The sequence below is a fragment of the Ascaphus truei genome, unplaced genomic scaffold, assembly GCF_040206685.1.
Source record: "Ascaphus truei isolate aAscTru1 unplaced genomic scaffold, aAscTru1.hap1 HAP1_SCAFFOLD_3014, whole genome shotgun sequence".
Taxonomy (NCBI): Eukaryota; Metazoa; Chordata; class Amphibia; order Anura; family Ascaphidae; genus Ascaphus; species Ascaphus truei.
The window spans coordinates 9,549-20,541 of NW_027455978.1; the positions used below are offsets into that span (position 1 = coordinate 9,549).

Genomic DNA, 10,993 nt, shown 5'->3' on the forward strand with positions numbered 1-10,993 from the left:
GCCGCGCAGTACAGGCATACCCCGCATTAACGTACGCAATGGGACCGGAGCATGTATGTAAAGCGAAAATGTACTTAAAGTGAAGCACTACCTTTTTCCACTTATCGATGCATGTACTGTACTGCAATCGTCATATACGTGCATAACTGATGTAAATAACGCATGTGTAACAGGCTCTATAGTCTCCCCGCTTGCGCACAGCTTCGGTACAGGTAGGGAGCCGGTATTGCTGTTCAGGACGTGCTGACAGGCGCATGCGTGAGCTGTCGTTTGCCTATTGGGCGATATGTACTTACTCGCGAGTGTACTTAAAGTGAGTGTCCTTAAAGTGGGGTATGCCTGTATACATCATATGGAGACCTCAGACCGTTGGCGCTCACACAGCAGGAGGAAAGAACGATCTCATTGTCCTTTCTGCGTCTGCACTAAGGGAATTCTCCTGGGATAGTTTTCCTGATTGTGGCATTTACTTGCAGCGCTATGAAAGCAGGGAATGGTTCCTTTTGGTGTTAGAATAGCAATTATCCCGTGGATGATGCAAGTGTAGTTTTGATGAGCGCATACAAAAAAAAGAGTAACGTACAGTGTATACAAGTGACTACTTGCAATGTGTAGGGAATACTAGGATGCTATGTGTACTCACACGGGCATGTGAGTAAAATCCCTCAGCGTTGTCTTTAAACACAGGTTCTTTCAGTCACTGGATGTTGTCATCTGCTGGGATGTGCCCGGTGTAGTATAGCCATAAACAGAAGAGGCACAAATAGCCCAAAATCAGCAATGTGATGCTGGTAGTACCAGGGATGGTGGGATAAATATATATTTAATAATGTACTCACACGGGCGTGTGCGAGTAGAAATCACTCAGCGTTGTCTTTTGTGCAAAGCCTGATACTTCTTGCTGTCATATGATGTCTCTAAGCAGACGGGCATGTGTGGGTGAAAACCACACCGGCCGTTCTTAACATAGGCTTCCCTCTGTTGGTGTGTCCGCGTCTTCAGCCCAATGACTGGCGGTGCATAAAAATAATAAAGGTGGTCTCTGTAGTCGAACGAACAGTCCCGGTCGCAGCCAGTCCCTCTTTCCGCGTCTGGATAGCAGGGCTGGGTCCCGGATGGTGGCACGTTGTTCCTGGTACAGCGTGCAGCCATTGTGATCCTCGACAGCCTCCGTAGTTCGTGCCACCATCCGGGACCCAGCCCTGCTATCCGTACGCGGAAAGAGGGACTGGCTGCGACCGGGACTGTTCGTTCGACTACAGAGACCACCTTTATTATTTTTATGCACCGCCAGTCATTGGGCTGAAGACGCGGACACACCAACAGAGGGAAGCCTATGTTAAGAACTGCCGGTGTGGTTTTCACCCACACATGCCCGTCTGCTTAGAGACATCATATGACAGCAAGAAGTATCAGGCTTTGCACAAAAGACAATGCTGAGTGATTTCTACTCGCACACGCCCGTGTGAGTACATTATTAAATATATATTTATCCCACCATCCCTGGTACTACCAGCATCACATTGCTGATTTTGGGCTATTTGTGCCTCTTCTGTTTATGGCTATACTACACCGAGCACATCCCAGCAAATGACAACATCCAGTGACTGAAAGAACCTGTGTTTAAAGACAACGCTGAGGGATTTTACTCACATGCCCGTGTGAGTACACATAGCATCCTAGTATTCCCTACTTTCCAACACATTGCAAGTAGTCACTTGTATACACTACGTTACTCTCACATGCCCGTGTAAGTACACATAGCGTCCTAGTATTCCCTACTTCCCAACACATTGCAAGTAGTCACTTGTATACACTACGTTACTCTCACATGCCCGTGTAAGTACACATAGCATCCTAGTATTCCATACTTACCAACACATTGCAAGTAGTCACTTGTATACACTGTACGTTACTCTCTGTTTTATTTTTTCTCTTGTTTTTTTTTTTGTATGCGCTCATTAAAACTACACTTGCAACTCTTACCAAGGATCAGGGGGCGATCCTTCCGATTGAGTAGTATCAGGGCCAGTATCATTTGTCTTATCTCGTATTATTTATTATCCTTATTTGAGCCCTATCCTATTTAAGGGATTATATCACGCTATTTTGAGGGTGTGCCTCTGTTACCCGTTCTGGCAATCCCCTGGATGATGTAATGTTTTATTGCACGAGTTCAAGAGAGACCTTAATTAGCAGCTAGCTGCATGTTTAGCATCATAGGCTGAGTGTGTAATATTTAAAAGCTGTAGTGAGTAGCGTGTCGCTGCTGTTCACACGCACCTCTGCTCCGGGGGGGGGGGGGTGTGTATGTGTCGCATTAAAGCAGTTGCAGAGTATGTGACACGGTATTCTCTCCGAGGACTGGATGTTGAAGACCAGCACAGTGTGACCGTTGCTCTTGGAAGGGGTTGTATTGGTGATGGGGAAGCTCTGTACTGCGCCCCCCTTGTAACCGGCTGTGGTGCCTTTGTGTCTCCTCAGATAAACTGGATGGGTTAAAGGGAAGCAAAAGGAAGCGAGACTGGGAATCCATGGGCAGCCGCATGGAGGATTATCTGCAGCTTCCAGATGATTACGACTCCCGGGAATCGGAGCCCGGCAAGAAAAGGGTAACGCAGACTTGTGGGAGAAATGAAGATAAGGATTATCCGCGTGTTTCTCGGGGGAGGGGACAGTGTGGCACACTGGGCGTGATGGTGACCTGCTATACTTGTGCCATGTGGTTTTAATATAGAGATGGGATGTATAGTCTGTTCTGTATTTGGCGGTATGAATAACACTGATTAACCCCATCTGTGCCAGAGGATACCCTGCCAGAAACAGCTCTGCGCTGTGCAATATCAGCCCCTGCCAGACACACCCAGCTCTGCGCTGTGCAATATCAGCCCCTGCCAGAAACAGCTCTGCACTGTGCAATATCAGCCCCTGCCAGAGACACACAGCTCTGCGCTGTGCAATATCAGCCCCTGCAAGAGAGACACAGCTCTGCGCTGTGCAATATCAGCCCCTGCCAGACACACCCAGCTCTGCGCTGTGCAATATCAGCCCCTGCCAGAAACAGCTCTGCACTGTGCAATATCAGCCCCTGCCAGAGACACACAGCTCTGCGCTGTGCAATATCAGCCCCTGCCAGAAACAGCTCAGCTCTGCGCTGTGCAATATCAGCCCCTGCAAGACACACACAGCTCTGAGCTGTGCAGTATCAGCCCCTGCCAGACACACGCAGCTCTGCGCTGTGCAATATCAGCCCCTGCCAGACACACACAGCTCTGCGCTGTGCAATATCAGCCCCTGCCAGACACACGCAGCTCTGCGCTGTGCAATATCAGCCCCTGCCAGACACACGCAGCTCTGCGCTGTGCAATATCAGCCCCTGCCAGACACACGCAGCTCTGCGCTGTGCAATATCAGCCCCTGCAAGACACACAGCTCTGAGCTGTGCAGTATCAGCCCCTGCCAGACACACGCAGCTCTGCGCTGTGCAATATCAGCCCCTGCCAGACACACGCAGCTCTGCGCTGTGCAATATCAGCCCCTGCCAGACACACGCAGCTCTGCGCTGTGCAATATCAGCCCCTGCTAGAGACACAGCTCTGCACAGTGCAATATCAGCCCCTGCAAGACACACAGCTCTGCGCTGTGCAATATCAGCCCCTGCCAGACACACACAGCTCTGCGCTGTGCAATATCAGCCACTGGAAGACACACACAGCTCTGCGCTGTGCAATATCAGCCCCTGCTAGACACACACAGCTCTGCGCTGTGCAATATCAGCCCCTGCAAGACACACACAGCTCTGCGCTGTGCAATATCAGCCCCTGCCAGACACACACAGCTCTGCGCTGTGCAATATCAGCCCCTGCCAGACACACACAGCTCTGCACTGTGCAATATCAGCCCCTGCCAGACACACAGCTCTGCTCTGTGCAATATCAGTCCCTGCTAGAGACACACACAGCTCTGCACTGTGCAATATCAGCCCCTGCCACACACACAGCTCTGCACAGTGCAATATCAGCCCCTGCAAGACACACAGCTCTGCGCTGTGCAATATCAGCCCCTGCCAGACACACACAGCTCTGCGCTGTGCAATATCAGCCACTGCAAGACACACACAGCTCTGCGCTGTGCAATATCAGCCCCTGCTAGACACACACAGCTCTGTGCTGTGCAATATCAGCCCCTGCAAGACACACACAGCTCTGCGCTGTGCAATATCAGCCCCTGCCAGACACACACAGCTCTGCGCTGTGCAATATCAGCCCCTGCCAGACACACACAGCTCTGCACTGTGCAATATCAGCCCCTGCCAGACACACAGCTCTGCTCTGTGCAATATCAGTCCCTGCTAGAGACACACACAGCTCTGCACTGTGCAATATCAGCCCCTGCCAGACACACAGCTCTGCGCTGTGCAATATCAGCCCCTGCTAGAGACACACACAGCTCTGCGCTGTGCAATATCAGCCCCTGCCAGACACACACAGCTCTGCACTGTGCAATATCAGCCCCTGCTAGAGACACACACAGCTCTGCGCTGTGCAATATCAGCCCCTGCTAGACACACACAGCTCTGCGCTGTGCAATATCAGCCACTGCAAGACACACACAGCTCTGCGCTGTGCAATATCAGCCCCTGCTAGACACACACAGCTCTGCGCTGTGCAATATCAGCCCCTGCTAGACACACACAGCTCTGCGCTGTGCAATATCAGCCACTGCAAGACACACACAGCTCTGCGCTGTGCAATATCAGCCCCTGCTAGACACACAGCTCTGCGCTGTGCAATATCAGCCCCTGCCAGAGAGACACAGCTCTGCGCTGTGCAATATCAGCCCCTGCCAGACACACACAGCTCTGCACTGTGCAATATCAGCCCCTGCCAGACACACACAGCTCTGCGCTGTGCAATATCAGCCCCTGCCAGAGAGACACAGCTCTGCGCTGTGCAATATCAGCCCCTGCCAGACACACACAGCTCTGCACTGTGCAATATCAGCCCCTGCCAGACACACACAGCTCTGCGCTGTGCAATATCAGCCCCTGCCAGACATACACAGCTCTGCGCTGTGCTATATCAGCCCCTGCCAGACACACACAGCCCTGCTATATTAGCCCCTGCCAGACACACACAGCTCTGCAATATCAGCCCCTGCCAGACACACAGCTCTGCGCTGTGCAATATCAGCCCCTGCTAGACACACACAGCTCTGCGCTGTGCAATATCAGCCCCTGCAAGACACACACAGCTCTGCGCTGTGCAATATCAGCCCCTGCTAGACACACACAGCTCTGCGCTGTGCAATATCAGCCACTGCAAGACACACACAGCTCTGCGCTGTGCAATATCAGCCCCTGCTAGACACACACAGCTCTGCGCTGTGCAATATCAGCCCCTGCCAGAGACACACAGCTCTGCGCTGTGCAATATCAGCCTCTGCCAGACACACACAGCTCTGCACTGTGCAATATCAGCCCCTGCCAGACACACACAGCTCTGCGCTGTGCAATATCAGCCCCTGCCAGACACACACAGCTCTGCGCTGTGCTATATCAGCCCCTGCCAGACACACACAGCCCTGCTATATTAGCCCCTGCCAGACACACACAGCTCTGCAATATCAGCCCCTGCCAGACACACACAGCTGTGCAATATCAGCCCCTGCCAGACACACAGCTCTGCGCTGTGCAATATCAGCCCTTGCAAGACACAGCTCTGTGCTGTGCAATATCAGCCCCTGCAAGACACACACAGCTCTGCGCTGTGCAATATCAGCCCCTGCCAGACACACACAGCTCTGCGCTGTGCTATATCAGCCCCTGCCAGACACACACAGCCCTGCTATATCAGCCCCTGCCAGACACACAGAGCTCTGCAATATCAGCCCCTGCCAGACACACACAGCTCTGCAATATCAGCCCCTGCCAGACACACAGCTCTGCGCTATGCAATATCAGCCCCTGTCGGACACACAGCTCTGCGCTGTGCAATATCAGCCCCTGCCAGGCACACAGCTCTGTGCTGTACAATACCAGCCCCTGCCAGACACACAGCTCTGCGATGTGCAATATTAGCCCCTGTCAGACACACACAGCTCTGCGCTGTGCAATATCAGCCCCTGCCAGACACACGCAGCTCTGCGCTGTGCAATATCAGCCCCTGCCAGACACGCAGCTCTGCGCTGTGCAATATCAGCCCCTGCAAGACACACACAGCTCTGCGCTCTGCAATATCAGCCCCTGCCAGACACACACAGCTCTGCGCTGTGCAATATCAGCCCCTGCCAGAGACACACAGCTCTGCGCAGTGCAATATCAGCCCCTGCCAGACACACACAGCTCTGAGCTGTGCAGTATCAGCCCCTGCCAGACACACGCAGCTCTGCGCTGTGCAATATCAGCCCCTGCCAGACACACACAGCTCTGCGCTGTGCAATATCAGCCCCTGCCAGACACACGCAGCTCTGCGCTGTGCAATATCAGCCCCTGCCAGACACACGCAGCTCTGCGCTGTGCAATATCAGCCCCTGCCAGACATACGCAGCTCTGCGCTGTGCAATATCAGCCCCTGCTAGAGACACAGCTCTGCGCTGTGCAATATCAGCCCCTGCCAGACACACACAGCTCTGCGCTGTGCAATATCAGCCCCTGCTAGACACACACAGCTCTGCGCTGTGCAATATCAGCCCCTGCAAGACACACACAGCTCTGCGCTGTGCAATATCAGCCCCTGCCAGACACACACAGCTCTGCGCTGTGCAATATCAGCCCCTGCCAGACACACACAGCTCTGCACTGTGCAATATCAGCCCCTGCCAGACACACAGCTCTGCTCTGTGCAATATCAGCCCCTGCCAGACACACAGCTCTGCGCTGTGCAATATCAGCCCCTGCTAGAGACACACACAGCTCTGCGTTGTGCAATATCAGCCCCTGCCAGACACACACAGCTCTGCACTGTGCAATATCAGCCCCTGCTAGAGACACACACAGCTCTGCGCTGTGCAATATCAGCCCCTGCTAGACACACACAGCTCTGCGCTGTGCAATATCAGCCACTGCAAGACACACACAGCTCTGCGCTGTGCAATATCAGCCCCTGCTAGACACACACAGCTCTGCGCTGTGCAATATCAGCCCCTGCTAGACACACACAGCTCTGCGCTGTGCAATATCAGCCACTGCAAGACACACACAGCTCTGCGCTGTGCAATATCAGCCCCTGCTAGACACACAGCTCTGCGCTGTGCAATATCAGCCCCTGCCAGAGAGACACAGCTCTGCGCTGTGCAATATCAGCCCCTGCCAGACACACACAGCTCTGCACTGTGCAATATCAGCCCCTGCCAGACACACACAGCTCTGCGCTGTGCAATATCAGCCCCTGCCAGACATACACAGCTCTGCGCTGTGCTATATCAGCCCCTGCCAGACACACACAGCCCTGCTATATTAGCCCCTGCCAGACACACACAGCTCTGCAATATCAGCCCCTGCCAGACACACACAGCTCTGCAATATCAGCCCCTGCCAGAGACACACAGCTCTGCGCTGTGCAATATCAGCCCCTGCAAGACACAGCTCTGCGCTGTGCAATATCAGCCCCTGCTAGACACACACAGCTCTGCGCTGTGCAATATCAGCCCCTGCAAGACACACACAGCTCTGCGCTGTGCAATATCAGCCCCTGCTAGACACACACAGCTCTGCGCTGTGCAATATCAGCCACTGCAAGACACACACAGCTCTGCGCTGTGCAATATCAGCCCCTGCTAGACACACACAGCTCTGCGCTGTGCAATATCAGCCCCTGCCAGAGACACACAGCTCTGCGCTGTGCAATATCAGCCCCTGCCAGACACACACAGCTCTGCACTGTGCAATATCAGCCCCTGCCAGACACACACAGCTCTGCGCTGTGCAATATCAGCCCCTGCCAGACACACACAGCTCTGCGCTGTGCTATATCAGCCCCTGCCAGACACACACAGCCCTGCTATATTAGCCCCTGCCAGACACACACAGCTCTGCAATATCAGCCCCTGCCAGACACACACAGCTGTGCAATATCAGCCCCTGCCAGACACACAGCTCTGCGCTGTGCAATATCAGCCCCTGCAAGACACAGCTCTGCGCTGTGCAATATCAGCCCCTGCAAGACACACACAGCTCTGCGCTGTGCAATATCAGCCCCTGCCAGACACACACAGCTCTGCGCTGTGCTATATCAGCCCCTGCCAGACACACACAGCCCTGCTATATCAGCCCCTGCCAGACACACAGAGCTCTGCAATATCAGCCCCTGCCAGACACACACAGCTCTGCAATATCAGCCCCTGCCAGACACACAGCTCTGCGCTGTGCAATATCAGCTTCTGTCGGACACACAGCTCTGCGCTGTGCAATATCAGCCCCTGCCAGGCACACAGCTCTGTGCTGTACAATACCAGCCCCTGCCAGACACACAGCTCTGCGCTGTGCAATATCAGCCCCTGCCAGACACGCAGCTCTGCGATGTGCAATATTAGCCCCTGTCAGACACACACAGCTCTGCGCTGTGCAATATCAGCCCCTGTCGGACACACAGCTCTGCGCTGTGCAGTATCAGCCCCTGTCAGACACACACAGCTCTGCGCTGTGCAATATCAGCCCGTCGGACACACAGCTCTGCGCTGTGCAGTATCAGCCCCTGTCAGACACACACAGCTCTGCGATGTGCAATATTAGCCCCTGTCAGACACACACAGCTCTGCGCTGTGCAATATCAGCCCCTGTCGGACACACAGCTCTGCGCTGTGCAGTATCAGCCCCTGTCAGACACACACAGCTCTGCGCTGTGCAATATCAGCCCGTCGGACACACAGCTCTGCGCTGTGCAATATCAGCCCCTGTCGGACACAGCTCTGCAATCTCAGAGCTTGCCGACACACAGCTCTGCGCTTCCTGACAGCTGCTGCAATGTGCTGTTGGTTTCAGTGTTTTCTATGAATCCTGAGCCTGTTTGAGTGTCTGTAATGTCTGTGTTTGTAGGTGGTGTGTATCTTTCCCATTAGAACACCATTTCTTCAGTGGTTTTCACGTACCTATTATACAACAAACCAAATGCTGCTTTTTGTTGATAGGTCAGATGGGCAGATCTGGAAGAAAAGAAGGACGCTGATCGGAAAAGAGCAATAGGTTTTGTAATGGGGCAGACGGACTGGGAGAAGATCACAGACGAAAGCGGGCACCTGGCGGACAGAGCATTAAACCGCACCAAATATATTTAAGTTGTTAGCACGTGAAGGTGAGTAAATAATTCCAGGCCGCGCTAAATCTGGTGTGAATACAACTGTAACCGTCCCTTCCGTGCCCCCATGTGTCCTCAATCATGTGACTACACACGAGTAGAGTAACGTAACAGACACCAAGTGGGTGATTTGGTCTACTCAATTACAAGTGAAAACAAATCAACACTACAGCAGGAATCTTGCTTTGTGTCCGTTCAGGAATAAGCACGGTGCCCCGTTATTCTGTAACCCTTCGCTTGCTGTGCAGACCAGCCATGGCATGGCGACGTGTTCCGACCTCTGCTGTTTTATGAGAGATTGTAATTTGCCGTCACTGAGAAGTGTTTCTTTTTTCTAGGTCTTGTTTTGAAGATGGAGGACGAGCTGCCTCGCGTAACATTTGCTGGGGGAATGTTTTAGTTTTTTTGTAGTTTCCGTAAGATATGGGTTGAATCCTGAACAATCTCGCTTGTCCACGGACTCTCCTGCTAGACTGCATGCTAATCCCTACATTGTGCATGTTCCTGAGTTGCTACTGTCAGCGCTCACAGTTCCTTATTTTATACTGTATGTGTACTGTACGTGTAGCTTCCTATACTGAGAATGTAACAATAAAATGTCCTTAGTAACAGGAATAGCCCAAAACTTGTTTGCTTTGAGTCATTGTCTGACGTGTGCGTTTATTTCAAAGCTTAACCGCTTGGTTTTGGGATGGAAACTGTCTACTTCAGTTCATGTTTCACCAAAAGTTTGCTCTGACATCCAGCTCAATATGAACGTTTTTTCCCCAGGAGTTTTCTCTGCTGGGATAGGTCAGGGGGTTCTGGGGTAGAAGGCCATGGGGTTCTGGGGTAGAAAGCATGGAGTTTCTGGAAAAACTTAGTTGAAACACAAAACAAAGATCTTTTCTCAGTTTTTGCAGAATTGGGAAATCTGGATATAAGTGTTTAAGAATGTTCTCCCTTTTCGCCAAAAAAACAGAATCTTTCAAGATTCTGGATGTCCACATAATGTCCCATGCCTATTACGGCTGAACATGTGGGACTATCCTTCATGGAGCCTCGGATAGTTACACCTTTATTCTGTCATTTTCAGAAGTTTACTTGCTTCTCCTTGGTGCGGTGACTGACTTGTATTTCATATCTATGTAAAGTAGCAGAAAAACACGTTTGAATGTAACCACTCCTGAAGAATCGGTGACAGAAAAAGATTTGTGCAACCCCTACATCTCCACAACCGAAATCTACTCGTCGGTTACAGCTTTTTATATAAACGGATTTGGATCAGACAGCGTTGGAATAGGTGGGTGCGGAAGTGACGTTAAAATGCACGACGTGTACAGGCAGCTGTTTCCAACATTTCTTACGTTTAGCAATCTAATAAGTATTTAGTATTATCAGGCTTGTGTTTGATGTATAATATAACTGGTCATTTGTATTAAACTTAAATAAAGCTGTTTTGGTTACATGAGGGCATTTTGATTTGTCATTTGTCGAACTGTAAAATAATCTACAAACATGAGATGTGTGTATTTACACGTAATTTGTATATTATGTATTAAAGATGCACTTAAACTTGCAAGAAATCTGAGCTGGGAGTATTTTTGGTGGAAGTTCCCACAGTCTCATCCTCGTAACATTGATACCCTCTTCCAAAGCTTTCGTCTGAGTTCCACCGCCAAATAAAAGCCAACGCCACTGTTTATACCGAAAAGTTGATG

The 10,993-nt window shown here is 51.6% G+C and overlaps 1 long non-coding RNA gene across 1 annotated transcript; it reads left to right on the forward strand.

Moving 5' to 3' along the window:
- The first annotated feature begins 2,297 nt into the window (after positions 1-2,297).
- LOC142483151 (uncharacterized) lies at positions 2,298-9,918 on the forward strand. The gene is made up of 3 exons (XR_012797255.1): positions 2,298-2,612; positions 9,127-9,290; positions 9,632-9,918. It is a non-coding gene; the product is annotated as an uncharacterized LOC142483151 (long non-coding RNA).
- Positions 9,919-10,993: the final 1,075 nt, after the last annotated feature.